The sequence below is a fragment of the Bison bison genome, unplaced genomic scaffold (assembly GCF_000754665.1).
Source record: "Bison bison bison isolate TAMUID 2011002044 unplaced genomic scaffold, Bison_UMD1.0 scf7180017864310, whole genome shotgun sequence".
NCBI lineage: Eukaryota > Metazoa > Chordata > Mammalia > Artiodactyla > Bovidae > Bison > Bison bison.
Window position 1 is genome coordinate 3165634 of NW_011494882.1, and position 12847 is coordinate 3178480.

A 12847-nucleotide genomic window follows, 5' to 3' on the forward strand; every position below is an offset into this window, starting at 1 on the left:
GGAGAAGACTCTTGAGAGTCCCTTGGACTGCAAGATCAAACCAGTCAATCCTAAAGGAAATCAGTCCTGAATATTCGTTGGAAGGACTGATGTTGAAGCTGAAACTCCAATACTTTGCCCACCTGATGTGAAGAACTGACTCATTTGAAAAGACCCTGATGCTGGGCAAGATTGGGGGTGGGAGGAGAAGGGGACGACAGAGGATGAGATGGTTGGATGGCATCACCGACTCAATGAACATGAGTTTGAATAAACTCTGGGAGTTGGTGATGGACAGGGAGGCCTGGCCTGCTGCAGTCAGAGTTGGACAGGACTGAGCAACTGAACTGAACTGAACAAGCACTGTGCCCTAAGCAGCTCTTTTCCTTCATCTTTGCTCTTCCAGGTTATCATCAATCTCCTCTCCCTGCCCCCTCTATAACTGTTCAGCATAACAATGTACAAAACTCTACAGCCATCAACTCCTCCTCTCCAACTCCTACAGCTTCCAAGTAGACACATGGATAAAATGAAGGGATTTCTTCTGAAATCTTGTTCTCAGTCTTACATGCTGTTGTTCAGGGTGATTCATGCTTCAGTGTTTTGATTAAAAGCAATGATAGTCACATGTGGACAAAAGATATGGAAATAGATTTCCTGTAAGATTAACCGCACTTTCGAATTGTGCAAATGCTTCATTTTCAATGACTGCATCATTTGTAACATGGCTTTTGTGTCATTTCATCAGCGTGATGCATTCATGCTGATGAAATGACACAAACTGAGGACTTGTTCACTCTTGGTTATTGAACTTGGCATAGTGATAACTGGAGCATCAGTTGTCTTTATTCAACCTTATCTGAAAATAATAATAATAACAAACACTTTGTTACTCTAAGGGGGAAAAAGTCTATAAGATGCTTGAATGTTTGTGTTATTATATCAGAGAAAGTTTGCTAGTATTCCTTTAGGCAATATCTCCTTCTTAGTCATTCTATTCAATTAATAAATATATATTTGAAGAAGACACATTCAATCAATAGTTGTGCTCAATTCACTCCCAGAGCATTAAGGAGAAGACCAAGAGTGTAAAATTTCTAGAAGTTAAGGAAGATAGAGTAGAAAGCTAGAATGCTTAAATTTGAATCCCACTTTTTTAGCTTACTAAATATTTGATCCCACAGAAGGTACTCTGTCATTCTGAGCTTTATATTCCACACAGGACATTAGTAACTCCTACTTTGTCTTCCTCACAAATAAACTGGCCTATAAGAAGAGAAAGAAAGTATTACACTTACGTAATACTTACTTGCCAAACACTTCACGTATTCACTCATTTAATACTTACAATAATCCCATTTTAAAAGAAATCACATCACTGAGAGGTTAAAGGATTTCCTTATAAAAGGTGGAGCTGGCACTCAAACTGAGGCAACATCCATGCATTTACCTTCATACAATAATCAATTATACAAAGGGAGCTACTAAAATGTTTTAATGAATAAAGGTGGGGGAAAAAAACATTTCTGTACCTTCTCCCACTTTTAAGAGAAATGTAGTTGGGAGGAAGACAAATGTTTGCAATATTATTAGTGCACATAATTAAGATGACTTTGCTAGGTTAATAGCATTTATGTTTTATGGTTTTCTCACAAAGTTATAATGCTTTGGACTTATTAGACTTAGAAATGGCATGCATTTATGCAACAATTTCACATTTTTCTCTTGAATTTGCATTCCAAAAAATTAAAAAAAATTTTTAATATCCTGGCACTACAAAGTGCTTAACTCAGGGGAATCTAGCATCTCTTGCTTTCTGCCTGCCTCTATGAAGCAGGCAAAAACTTGACAACCAAAGGCACCAGCAACCTTCCAGCCAACAAAGGCAGTCATTATGTTTTCTGCACTTAGGAGTTTTCACTCTGCCAGGCAGATACAGAGAGCACTCATCTCCTTCCAAATCCTAAACCTCTTCACTTCCTCTTTCTCCTTCTCTGTCTAGAGCCTTTTGAGCGAGATGGCCAATAAGCCCCTTGTTTCCATCTCTGCAGGAACAAGTGGGTACTGCTCTCAATGTCCACCAAACCGTAAGTCCTTGGAGGATACAGGAAGACATCCACCAATCTCAAGATCAAAATGCACCAGAGAAAGCCTGCAAACAAAGAAAAGGCTGCCCACCACCACTTTTTCTTACAAAACTAACCGAATCCCTGGGAATAGGAAGCAGCTTACTTTTGCATGGTATATATACTGACAAAAGGTTCAAGAATACTTAATTTTACTTTTTAAAATGTTCTTATTATACAATAAACTACACTATTAGAAATCTTATTCTTTGCTACATATTCTCTCTCTGAACCTGATAGTAATCCTTCTATTCACAGCAATAGGAGCCAATGTTTTGGATAGGATTCGAACTCATGCCCAGCAGACCCCAAGGCTCCTACACTTTCCTTAAAAGCAGATTGTCCCTTACTGGATTCCAGAGATCCAGAGTAGACATTTATGATCATATTTTCTTAATCAGTTTATCCTACCTTCTAAAATATGTGTAATTCTACATTTTCAGGAAAACAACACAAAAATGTTCTAGAGAATGGGAGCAAAGTCTTTTTTCTTTATTTTTCAGACTTTAATCATGAAAAGCAACATATCTACTCCAAACACACTCTCTCTCTTTGATTTTATGATTCCTGTAAAGCTCACCTAGCCCCAAATGCTAGGAAGGGGCAATTGGGTAAACTCAATCAACGGACAACCAAATCAACAGAAAAGGTCATTTTGAAAATAAAATGGTTTATGATGGGATTGACTACTGGAAAAGCAGGGTGCATGCATGTTCAGTCACTCAGTCATGTCCAACTCTTTGTGACTCCATGAACTATAGCCCTCCAAGCTCCTCTGTCCATGGAATCTTCCAGGCATGAATGCTGGAGTGGGTTGTCATTTCCTACTCAGGATTATCAGAGTAACTGACTCTTTTTAACAAGTCATCATGCGTCCCAAACAGTGTTCTCCAGTCTATAATTTGCCTTCATTGTCCAACAAAGTAAGAAGGCCCAAGGGAACAGAACCTTTCACCTCTGTTGTCCATCTTCCTCCTTATTCCCCATGAAAATCCAGCAGAATTCAATCCCAAAGAGACAAACTAGTCTTGATATCTGTGGACTGGCCCAGGGCCAGCCCAACAACCCTAGCATCTGGATTGTCACTCCCCTCTGCATGGCTGTTTCCACAAAGAAAATGTTCCCTATCACTCAGTAGGAACTAGGTCATCACAGTTAACTACCCACTGGTCAATAGAATGGGCTCTGCATTCTCTTCCAGATGGGAAGATAGAAGGCATCCTGTGATACAAGGTAAAGGGTCCATAGCAATATTCTTCCTCAACAGGGAGGTAGTGGGTGAGGTGCTCAATCCCCAGGAAAGTCCATCAGCAAAGGAAGGCCAGTTTAAGAGCATTTAATGTTGTTCAACAAGTCCAACTGAAATTGGGAGTGGTTACTACTTGTAGGTATAGTATCTATCATTAGTTACTCAGGAAAGCAACATGGGAAGTCGCTACCAGGTCAGATGGCCCAAAGCATGCAGGTCAATTAAACAGCCCAAGAAGGTGACAGGAGTCATGAATGATGCCCAAAGAAGTTGACGCGCCCAGTGTGGCTGGGTATAAAGCAAGCCTCCTGATAGCTAAATGTGTTTTGAAATACTTGCAAACTACTTGGGTAAGCATCTTCCATTTTTGTGAAATATGGAAATTTCCAAGGGAAAAATATACTAAACTACTAAGCCAAAATAAAAACTGATGAAGAATGGTACCATCCACAATACTGAATGGCCTTGGAGCTTTTTGATTTGTGCATTTCTAAGTTTGGCTCAAGGCCCCATTAAAATCAAGGAGCCAATAAACAGAGCCAATAAGACTCACCCTTGGACCAGGACTCTGCATGAATGGAACACGGGTCATTTATGGTGTTTGGTGACTGTGAGTGCTGACAGTAGTACTACTAAGTACAATATACACACCTCCCTCTACACCCTAAAGGAGAAGGGCCTGTAGTACCTCAGAGAGAGGTTGAGGTTGTGCATGCTCAGTCATGTCTGTGACCCCATAAACTATAGCCCGCCAGGCTCCTCTGTACATGGAATTTTCCAGGCAAGAATACTGGAGTGGGTTGCCATTTCCTCCTCCAGGGAAGCTTCCCCACCCAGGGATCGAACCTGCATTTCTGGCACCTCCTAACTTGTCAGATGGATTCTTTACCACTGTACCACCTGGGAAGCCCCCCTCAGAGAGAAAATAAAAGCAATACCTACCCCCAGCCCTGGCACTGAAATTTTATTTGACAACATGCATCAAGCATCTACCAGGTGCCAGACAGAGCTTAAGCAGGAAGTATCCACAGATGAGTAAGAAGCAGGCCCAGCCCATGAAACTCCAGACTAAAAGGAAGTCAGTTATGCGTTCCCAGTCACAGTACAGGTCCAACTGGGATGAGAACTAAACAGAAGAAAGAGTAACTAAGTTCACATGGAAATATTCTAGAAGGCTTTACAGAGGAAGTACTATTTAGCTGATCCATAAAGAATGAGTAAAAAAAATTCAAGATCTAGAAAAGGGTGGTATTCTGAGCAGAGGATAAGAGCCAAGCAAGACTCAGAAGATTGAGAGGCAGAGGCGGCTAGAGAGAGAATGTTAGAATTCTGACATGAAGGGAATTCAAGGCCTGAGACTGGAAAAGTCAGGAGAGACTGCAAATGGCCTATGATGACTCACAACACATGTATTTGAACTTATTTTGTAGTCTGCAAATTGTAAACATTCCATATGTTTGTTCCATATTTATTTTTAAATTTTTATACTTCAAATATTTACATTGTCAAGCAATTATATATTATGAGGAACTTGAATCCATATAACAAATAGAAGTGATGTTTTATGAATACAAACTTACTTTTATAATCTCAACTTTACTGCGTTTGCTTATTCTTAAATTAACTAATGAGAAAAAAGTGTAATCGTTTGCACATCAATCAAGTACAAATGACAGAAAGCCCCAGCCGAACTAACTCAGGGAAGAAAAACAAAAAGTGAGGGAGGAGAAAGATATATAGACTCATGTAAATCTAGAAGTGGTTCTGGGATTCTGCAAGCAGTTGATGGAGGGGCTGAAAGAATATCATCAAAGCTTTCTGTCCATTTCTCAGCTCCGTGTCCCTCCATGTTGGCGGCTCCATTCTCAAGATGGGTGTCCTGCCTGTGGCAGTCCCCGGCAGATCTAGGCTTATAACGATCTTTACAAGTTACAATCTCCTTCTTAACAGAACCCAGCACAATCTCAGAACTAAGTCTCCGTGGCCTGATTGACTCACACACCCATCCCCAGACCTGTTCACTGTGCTCTGGACCATGATACACACTGAATGGTCATGGTGGGTCCTTCATCCTCCCAGAGTCTCCACGAACTGAGAGTGGGGACAGATGGCGTCTCAGAGGAAAACCAAGGTGCTATTGCCAGGAGAAGAAGGAAAGATGTTGGACAGGTTAAAATGAAAACAGTCTACTCTAATTTGCAAATAATATGCAAATGTTCTAAATTTGGGTTAAGGAATGACAACTGCAGGCTTGTATCAGCCTTAACTTGTAGTTTGCTTCTGCATTTATTTGCACGGTATTGAGAAAATCTTGATTCACATAGGTGAGTAGTTACAAATAGTAAGTTTTTCAAACAGCATACTGGAACATTTAGGATACTTTTAAATTATTTAATAAATTTGTGCAGATTTTGAAAGCAGGCCAAAAGTTTGAGTAATAGGCAATTCAAAGTTTGATAACCCTCTACTGTGAAGAGTCTCCTCTGCTAATTTAAGTGTTCACTGGGAAGAGGTTTTTCAAATATGATGAGAAATTCAACAATATTTTCATTTATTTTATTCATTTATTTTTATTGAAGTATAGTGGATGTATATAATATTTTATGTTATAGGTGTACAACATAGTGATTCACAATTTTAAAGGTTATATTCCATTTATAGTTATTGTAAAATATTGGCTATATTCCCTGTATTATGCATCATATCCTTGTAGTTTATTTTATACCCAATAGTTTGTACCTTATTCTCTACCCCTATATTGCCCCTTTCCCCTTCCCTCCCACTCCAGCCCAGGTAACCACCAGCTTATTCTCTGTGAGTCTGCTTATTTTTTGTTATATTCACTAGTTTGTTATATTTTTTAGATTCTGCATATAAATGACATCATACAGTATTTGTCTTTCTCTGTCTGACTAATTTTACTTAGCATTGCTGTTTTTCAGTTGCTCAGTTGCGTCCGACTCTTCGTAACCCCATGTTGCGAAGCACACCAGGCCTCCTTGTGCCCTACCATCTCCCAGAGTTTGCCCAAAATCATGTCCATTGCATCAGTGATGCCATCCAACCATCTCATCCTCTGTCACCCTCTTCTTCTGCTTTCAATCATTTCCAGCATCAAGGTCTTTTCCAATAAGTCGACTCTTCATATCAAGTGGCCAAAGTATCCAGGCTTCAGCTTCAGTATCAGTCTTTCCAATGAGTATTCAAGGTTGATTTCCTTTAAGATTGACTGGTTTGATCTCCTTGCTGTCCAAGGGACTCTGAAGAGTCCTCTCCAGTACCACAGTTCAAAACTATCAGTTCTTTGGTGCTCTGCCTTCTTTATGGTCCAACTCTCACAATTGTACATGACAACTGGAAAGAGCATAGGCTTGACATATGCCCTCCAAGTCCATCCATGTTTCTGCAAAATTACGTTCTTTTTTATGGTTGGGTAGTATTCCATTTTATATACATATATATATGCCACATCTTGTTTATCCATTCATCTGTTAATGGACATTTAGATTGCTTCCATATCTTGGCAATTGTAAATAATGCTGCTATGAACATTGGGATGTATGTATCTTTTCAACTCAGTGTTTTCATTTTTTTCAGATATATGCTAAGGAGTGGAATTGCTAAGTCATATGATAGTTCTCGGAGAAGGCAATGGCACCCCACTCCAGAACTTCTGCCTAGAAAATCCCATGGACAGAGGAGCCTGGTAGGCTGCAGTCCATGGGGTCGCTAGAGTCGGACACGACTTCACTTTCACTTTCACTTTTCACTTTCATGCATTGGAGAAGGAAATGGCAACCCACTCCAGTGTTCTTGCCTGGAGAATCCCAGGGACGGGGAAGCCTGGTGGGCTGCCGTCTATGGGGTCGCACAGAGTCAGACACGACTAAAGCGACACAGCAGCAGCAACATAGTTCTATTTTTAGTTTTTTGAGAAATCTCCATACTGTTTTCCATAGTAGCTCACCAATTTACATTCCCATCAATAATGTACAAAGGGTTCTCCTTTCTCCATATCCTCACCAACATTTGTGTTCTTTTAGATGATAGCCATTCAATATCATTTTTTAAACTCAGATATCTCAGTAACTGTGGTTCAAAGTCTGAACACAACAAAATAAATGCTTTGCAATTTGAGTCACAATTTTAAGTTTCACCTTAACTGCTGACAGGTTATCAACAACAGTGAGTGTGACGGTGATACTGCAATGCCACACGGCCAAACTGAACTCATTCAGCTCATGTAAAAACAGCAGCAAGCTGATGTGACTCTGTTGCATCAAAGTACTATATTGCCAAATTCCCTTTTGAAAAAAATAATTAGTGATTTCTTGTCTCATTTAAAACAGGAAAAACATCTCCTTGCCGCACTTAGACAGTGGATCAAAGTTTCCCTAAGACAGGAAAAATATTCTGGTGCTCACAATCTATTACATTCCAAATAGCTTTGAAAAATCTGAAATTTAAGGATCATGCCCTATTAAAATGACAATGTAGACAGTACTATTAACCACTGTTTTAAAAAATGCCATCACCTTAAGAGCTAACCTTCCAGTGCCTTTTCTAAAATCACATTTCAGGAATATAGTTCCTCAGCACTTTGCAGCAATACTGTAGGCATTCTACATTGTTTTATTTATCTTGGTGTGGATGGTACTCTTCCTTTCCTAGACTGAAAACCTCAAAGCATCAGTGCTTCGCCTTACGTACTTTCTTCCCACAGAGCTTAGTACAATGTATACTATGAGCTTAGGGCCATGTCTGATACGAGGCAGACTCAATAAATGTTCAGTGAATAAACATATCTTTTTAAACATGTTTTTTATTTACACCAAAATTAAAGGATAATATTTGCCTAGCCATTGTTTCAAATAAAATTTATGAGATTAAAATGTTTGATACCCCTACTAACAGCAGACAAAATAAAAAACCAGAAATGTACTTCCCTTAGAGAAACGTTCTCTAATTGAGTTCCCTGTGCTTTGAAGGCTGTTTTGCCCACCTGCACATTCATACTCCTCACCAGTCATTCATTCATGAAACAACTGATATACACCTACTATGTGATAATCTATGTCCTAGTCGCAGAGGATGTTTTAAAAAGGCATAGAACACATAGTCCTTGACCTTAGAAGTTTAGTCAGGACAAATCATAAAAACAAATCATCATAACGCCACCTGATATGTGCCATAAGAGAGATATGAATATTACATGGTGTTGATGAGGCTCTTTCAGGTTGCCAGGAGAAGAGACGGGCTCTGGTGACTTGGGTGAACGTGGTGTGTTGTAAGGATACACGAGGAAGTGGGAAAGAGCAGGAAGCAGTTTTAGCAGCTGCCTGGCGGAGCTGGGAATGTCACTCAGGACATAGTATATCTCCAGCCACCTGTTTTTCTTGACATTGCTTCAGCAGTGGGCATCTGTTGCTCCCTCTCTATTGCTCTGCCAATATGGTGACTCAGCTACACTCTGCCTCTGCTTCCTCTGCTCGTGCTGCCACAGCCTCTCTGTAGTTCTTTCTCTACTCCATTGCTCCTGCTATGTCACGGCTTCCACTGCCTGCAGTCAGGGCTTCCGGACTCCTCTCTGGGTATCAGCCCATTTCTGCCCAACCTTTCGGCTTAGTACTCCCTAAGGAGTACTAAGGAGTACAATAGACCTCAAATTCAAATTGTGTGAAAGAGGCTTTGTTTGATTAGCCAGTCATCATCCGGGATACAGTGACCACGCTGGGCGGAGTTCTTGCATCAGCCAGTCTCATTGGCTATTGGACATCCCGAGTACCATTGCCTCTGGGTCAAGGTCATTTTTCGGTTCAATGTGCTATAACCAAGGAAGCAGGGCTCTGACTTACATCATGTCAACCCACGTATAGAGCACTGTCTGCAGCAGCTTGCATGGCAAGAGGGTGTGGCTCAGCCTGGCAATCACAGCTGACTCTTCTCCAGAACAATGTGCTAGTGTGTTGTTTGCCATCTTGAGTTTGACTATGTCAGCTGTTCAACTTTGCTACAAATAATGTCAGACAAAATGTTATAACAATTATTAAATTGTTGGCACCTTTTGAAAGTTACTTTACATACGTAAAAATTAAAAGCAATTTGAATACCTCTACAAGAAGAAAATAGCTGAATAAATTGTATTTATAAGAAATACTATACAGTATTCCAAAGGATCATGATTTGGAGAATATATCATAACAAAGAAAAATGCTCACTGATATAATGTTAAATAAAAATCAGTACATATAACTTATATAGTATTATTAGTGAATTAATTATACATTCACCTCTGGAACTGAGAAAGATGAATTAACAAGGATTCTGGATGATGGGGTGATGTGTGAGTTTTATGTTCTTTCGTATGCACTTTTTTACTTCTCATTGTTTCAAAGGCAAAAAAAAAAAAAAAAACACACCTCAATTGTAAGATATATAAAATAGCATAAAAGAATACCCTTTCTTAGTAGGTAAAACCCACAAATTGGTTTGACAAAAAATACAGGAGGGATTTCCCTGGAGGCACAGTGGATAAGTATCTGCCTGCCAATGCAGGGGACACGGGTTCAATCCCTAGTCTGGGAAGATTTCACATGCTGCAGAGCACCTAAGCCTGTGTGCCACGACCACTGAACCTGAGTTCTAGAGCCCGCGAGCCACAACTACTGAGCCTTGTGCGGCAACTACTGAAGCCTGTGCACCCTAGAGCCTGTGCTCCACAGTGAGAGAAGCACTGCAATGAGAAGCCTGTGCACTGCATCGAAGAGTAGACCCTGCTATCTGAAACTAGAGAAAACCCACACAAAAGTAACGAAGACCCAGCACAGCCAAAAGTAAATAACTTAGTTAAATTTATATATATATATATATATATATATGATACTTTGGATCCTTCTTAGTAAAATATAGAGATTTCTTTTCTTATTCATGACCTGTAACAGCTAAGAAAACAAAGATGACAATAAAATCAAAAGCATAACAGAATAATGGGGTGGTGGCTAACCACGTGTGCGATGCTGTAGTATTCTTAAGAAGATGTCTGGGTTGTCAACATATAGTCCCTGCTTGCCCCAATCCTTTATCCATAGACCTCAACGGAATTGGGTTTCAGGGGATGCAAAATGGGGAATAGCTGGTCTGTGAACAACTGTAATCCCAAGAAAAAAATACTAATGAAAGATAATGCAAAGGAGGGTGAAGGCCCAGAATAGATGACTAATTCTGCCTGTGAGAGTAAGGGAACGATTTAGAAAGTTGTGGACATCTGATGGGAGCCTTAAGAAATATTCATTGACTTTTCAAGGGAGCTGGATAAAGGGCACCTTACTTCTATTCCTAAATACTAAACTAGTTGAAATAGAAGAATAGGGTAGATGGGAGACCAAACTGTCACCTTTACTTGATGAAGTTGATGCTGAAGAATATGGCTTTATGACTGTGGGTAAGTGGGTTTTCAAGTCTAAACCCTGAATTAGATTTATGCATACAGTCACAAGGACTGCATTGCCACACAGGCTTTCTGAGGGACAGCAAAACTCTGATAAAACCTACAATAGGAGAATCAGAGCAGAACACATATTCTCAGTAGACAGGCTTATTCCCTACCCCGCTTCAGGAAACAAAAAAAAAAAACAGGGAGAAGGAGGCTGAAATATACATGCTCAGTGTAGCAGGTTGAATGGTGACCTTCCTGCCCCTGGCCCACAAAAGATATGTCCACCCAGAATCTATGACTGTGACCTTATTGGAAAAAACCTTCTTCACAGATGTAATTAAGAATTTTGAAATGAGATCAGTCCTGTGGTAGGGTGGGCCCTAAATCAAATGGCAAGCATCCTTAAAACAATAGGGCCGAGACTTCACTGGTTATCCAGTGGCTAAGACTCCATTCTCCTAATGAAGGAGCCCTGGATTCAATCCCTGGTCAGGGAACTAAATCCCAATGCTGTAACTAAGACTTTGCATGCTGCAACTAAAGATCCCATGTGCCACAACTAAGACCCAGCACAGCCAAACAAGTAAATAAATAAATATTTTTTCCAAAAAAGAGAAAAGGACGGAAGATAGAGAGGAGAAGGTCAGAGAATAAAGTGATATACCTACAAGCCCAGGATTGTGGATGACCATCAGAAGTGAGGAGAGGGGCCCTGGACAAGTTGTTCCTTGGAGCCTCTGAAAGGAACCAACACTGTCCACAACTTTGCTTTAGACCCCTGGCCTCCAGAAGCGCAAAAGAATAAGCTCCTCTTGTTTTAAGCCACTCAACCCGTGCTAATTTGTTACAACAATTCTCAGAGACTAATAACTCCATTTCTTCTTCTAAATTAACCATCTGTGAGAAGAGAGAGGAAGGAGAGGCCAGATTATTTCCCTTGTAGAGCTTTCTCCACATAAAAGGAAATATTATGAATGGGGAAGAGACATCTTCCCCTAAAATAATAATAAAAGTTACTAACAGTTTTTCCAGTGGTCATGTATGGATGCGAGAGTTGGACTGTGAAGAAAGCTGAGCGCCAAAGAACTTTTGAACTGTGGTGTTGGAGAAGACTCTTGAGAGTCCCTTGGACTGCAAGGAGATCCAACCAGTCCCTCCTAAAGGAGATCAGTCCTGGGTGTTCATTTGATGGACTGATGTTGAAGCTGAAACTCCAATATTTTGGCCACCTGATGAAAAGAGCTGACTCATTGGAAAAGACTCTGATGCTGGGAGGGATTGGACGCAGGAGGAGAAGGGGACGACAGAGGATGAGATGGCTGGATGGCATCACTGACTCAATGGACATGAGTCTGAGTGAACTCCGGGAGTTGGTGATGGACAGGGAGGCCTGGCGTGCTGCGGTTCATGGGGTCGCAAAGAGTTGGACACGACTGAGCGACTGAACTGAACTGAACCGAACTGAACATAGTTTGAGTGCTCGTCATACCAGCTATTGCTTTGAGTAGTTTCATAAAGAACAGAGTAGAGGACTGTGTAAGGCAAGGGACTTCCAGGCCAAGGGTAAAGCTCTGCAGGGTTTTCCCAACACACACACTTCCTCCTCTGTTCCTATGTGACTTCTACCCGTTCCATGGGCATTAGGTCCAGCCCTGCTGGGATTCACAATCATGGGTCCCACATCCTCGAGTCACAAATAGGAGGGCATTTGTTTAATCATAAAATTTCTGTAAATACCATATAATGCGTATGAAAAACCTAAGGTATTAGTCTCCAGAGAAACAGAACCAAAGGAACTAATTTAAATGTTAATCTGACCTAAAAAACATCTTCACTGCAACATCTAGACTGGTATTTGACCAAACGACTGGTGTGCAATAGCCTAGCCAGGTGACAAGTAAAATTAACCCTCACAAAGGGCTTTTTTTTCTTTTTTTAATTTATGGTTTTTAAAATTCTGGTGAAATGCGTACAACATAAAATTTACCATTTTAATAATTTTTAAGTGTATAGTTCAGTGATATTGAGTACATTCATACTGTTGTGCAGAATTTTTTT